Genomic DNA, 3,791 nt, shown 5'->3' with positions numbered 1-3,791 from the left:
CCAATCATACTATATAGTCACAGTATCTAAATACACTGTCCCTAGAGTGTCTTTAAATAACCACTTTAGACATATTGAGGAGTGTGTATCTTCACTAGGGCTGCACAATTAATACAATTTTAATCTCAATATCGAATTTGACTTGCCACGATCAAATTTGCGTGATCGAGCGATTTTTTAAATGCGTCATTTCATAGAACGCTGAGTTTTTTTGCATAGCGCATCTACCGCTCCGTAAACCGCTGTCTGCTCATGAGCCAGTCAGAGTAGTTCCCTGCACCGCGCAGCTTAGTTTCTAGATGTAGACAATCACAGAGGACAGAGTAGCGTGAGGAAAACTCAACAGATAGCAGTTGGTTATACGTCGGTCTCAAGGTTTACCAGTTTACCAGTAAACGCAACATCTTGTCCCGTCTGTGTTATTCAGACAACAGCAGTGACCAGTTGTTATTAACACAGCTGTATATTGTTAAGAATGAGGGGCAAACCTGTATTTGTACCAGTGTTTCCGTGGTAACTCGCTATCGCGGCCGCCATGGCAAAGAACGCAGAAGAAGTTATTGAACGCAACCAACTTCAGTTGGTAGAGTAATGGCGTGTGAGACGGAGCTGCTGGACCTGAATGAGGTGTGACCCATGAGCAGAATATTATAGTTCATAAAAATGCAGCGCAGTGACGATACAGGGATTTCATTAACACAACGTGTAATTTCGCTGACCCGCCGTTCGACCCGTGCTGGACCTATCCATAATGAATCAGCCGTCTCTCTGTGAGTAGCATAAACGTCCATTGCACTCCCTCTCCCTCCCCAGCTCCTTTAATCAGTTATTGTTGAAAACAAGTGAAGAAGCTTTCACAGAGATACATTTTTTTTAAAATATATGCTAGGTTACTTATTTAAGATGGCTAATTTTCATTTACATGTGTTGCAGATGTGTGTCTATACAACATACAACTTCAACATAAGAATGTAGCATAATATGGATGTGAAAGCAGTTATAAATAGCCTATGTGACAATAAAACATGTTTTGGTTAAAATCAACAAATAATTGTGAATTAATCGTGATCACAATAATCGTGATTATCATTTTGGCCACAATTGTGCAGCCCTAGTCTGTATCCTCCAATATCCTGTCAAAAATGTTTTGAAACTGAAAAAATCTGATGATCATAACAACATTCCACGGACATTAAGTCAATATTTGAGCTGTATGGTGACCCTCTGCCTCAGTCAAATGACTGACAGAAATACAAGTGGCAGTGGAAGAGTCTTGCTCTCTTGCTTTAATGGTTCAGCTATGTTACGCAGCCTGTTAGGAAAGCCAGTCAGGAAATGTTTTCTTCACTCTGAAACATTGAACTCCATCACTACAATCCCCTAACATCAGTCACACATGTATATCTTCACCCGCTGCTCCCCTTGTTCTATACATTGGAGAGATTGACAGACCGACATGAGTCAAAGTGAATATTTTGTCATTCTCATCTCCCATTCCTAGCAATAAAGTGGAGAAGCTTGATCCATGATGCAATGGTGCTGTGTGATAGTGTTTAGACTGCTCTAACACAGAGTTGGCTCATTTCAATCACCAATGTTGTTAAAAGGAATGTTGGATTAATGATTTCCCAAATTTGGTTTGTGTTGTTTACATATTACAAGTGCCTGTCAACAAACACATTTTGTAATTGGTAGAGGAGAAACAGCACAACATCATGGGTCTGGGCCATTACACTGAGTGCACTGCATGACAGACAGGAGTCAAACTTCACCTTTCATTCAATGAAAATGAAGTGTAGGTCAAGCTGAAATGCACAAATAAGTCAACAACACTTGTTGTTGATAGCAGAGAGTTCACAACCCAACTTGTTTGCAGAGAGAGAAACAATCTAAACATCTCTGTAATAAATTTCTTTCTGTACCTTTGATCTCCACGGCCAGTCTGAGTCTCCATAGTTGTATGTGATCTCCTCCATTGGCCTGATGTCCTTGATGGCAAACAAACACAGATGAGGCTTCCTTCAACAGTTTGGGTCTATATTGTCATCATTGACAAGTCTGCCAAAGGAGTCATCCTCTTTTGCTGCATCCACACTGAAAGGCAAAAGATAAGGATGACAAGATGTAAAAGTAGAATGACAGAAGCACACTATGCTGAATGAATAAATAAATCACCTCCACGACAATAACTACTACTACTACAACTACTGAAATTGAGTTTGTATGAAATAGCAGTTTGTTTTTCTGAGAAGAATTCAACTTGCAAAAGATGCTACGAATTAAGTGTGACAATTCACATACCATAGTTTTTCCCCATTGTAGTATAATTCAACCATCAGAGCATCATGGTACAGGCTTAGTCGGTACTCATACTCCTTTTGCTTAAGACTTCCCTCGATATTCTATGAGAAAGTCTCCTTTCTGAAAGTGGCGGCAACTAAACACTCCTCGACCTAAAAAAGAACAGAGGATGTGTGAGTGTGATGAGATTAATACAATAATTAAAAGGATGATATACATTTAGCTACCTTGGCAACTCACCTTTGAATGAATTAATATATTTTATAGTAAATCCATCCTTGTCCTTTCCCAATGATGAAAAATAAGCTGCCTCTTCTTTAGGCTTAATCTTAGCTCTCTGTGGCCTCATTACAGACATGCTGACTCCCTTTAATAAAGACAGAGAAAAGAAATATCATAATTTTGTTAACTAACTTATTGCAGACATATAGTATTTATGGTTGACTTTGTCTTTAAGAGTACAGCCTGTATAGGAAACGTACCAAACAAATAAGCAATACATATCACCTGCCTTGCTTTACTAGTAACTCATGCTGGTTTCTCCCTCAACAAAATATAACCTAACTTTGGAGCCTTATTTATCCCTCTTCCTAACATAGTGCAGCACCCAATGCACAAATGAATGCATTAAGTTGTCTGGCTAGTTTGATATGATAGCACTATCTTCATGCTACATAAATATCAGGCCCACTACAGCTTCTGAAAGACAGTAATACTGGCTGAAATCATAGTGTCTTCAGAGGGTTACTCATATTAAATCCGTGCCCAGGCTGTTAGTTTAACATTATAGTTTTGTGTTAACACAAACTTTCGAATTAGAAACATTTACCCGAGATAAACACTGCCCAAACTAAGCTAGCGTTAGCTAACACTGCCCAAACTAAACTAGCGTTAGCGTAAGCTAGCGTTAGCGTAAGCTAGCGTTAGCGCTAACGCTAGCTGGTGCTAACTTAGTTTGGGCAGTGTTAATAGGATTAGCTAACCGTTAGCGTTAGCTAGCGTTAGCTAGCGTTAGCTAAACTAGTATAGAGTTAGTTATCAATTACAGTTAACACATTAAACTAGCAACCAACATCAACATAAAGTTTGCTAGGTTTCTGGACCAGACATGTAGCTGTGTGTGAGTCTTACCTCTTGATCTCCTCTCTTCACACAGGCAGGTGCAGGTGTCAATGCGTTGGTTCATCATGATACTGTATTGTTAATTGTAGAATACACAGCTTTCCTGATAAAACCCAGTATTATGTGGACCTTCCGGCTGAGAGCCAATCAAAAGCTCTGAATTTACACATTGTGTGAATTATTAATGAGGGGGTGCAGTACCAAGACCAACCTCTTGGGGCGTTTGTCGATACACAATTTATACACAAAATCAGATAATGTGTACTATGAAGACTTTTGCTGAAATTTTGAATTCTAGCTTTTTAGGCTTCTAGAAACACTTCTACGTTGTCGGAATTATGAGGACATCGGCCCTGTCCCGTTAATTC

The 3,791-nt window shown here is 39.3% G+C and overlaps 1 long non-coding RNA gene across 1 annotated transcript; it reads right to left on the bottom strand.

Annotated features, from left to right (window-relative positions):
• Positions 1-2,392: 2,392 nt before the first annotated feature.
• On the bottom strand, positions 2,393-3,564 carry LOC116685061 (uncharacterized). The gene is made up of 3 exons (XR_004330891.1): positions 3,433-3,564; positions 2,542-2,668; positions 2,393-2,453 (listed from the first exon to the last, which is right to left on the bottom strand). It is a non-coding gene; the product is annotated as an uncharacterized LOC116685061 (long non-coding RNA).
• Positions 3,565-3,791: the final 227 nt, after the last annotated feature.

This window comes from Etheostoma spectabile, unplaced genomic scaffold, assembly GCF_008692095.1.
Source record: "Etheostoma spectabile isolate EspeVRDwgs_2016 unplaced genomic scaffold, UIUC_Espe_1.0 scaffold00569494, whole genome shotgun sequence".
NCBI classification, from domain to species: Eukaryota; Metazoa; Chordata; class Actinopteri; order Perciformes; family Percidae; genus Etheostoma; species Etheostoma spectabile.
Note: the sequence above shows the minus strand (reverse complement) of the source record. Positions and strands in the feature narration are given on the sequence as shown.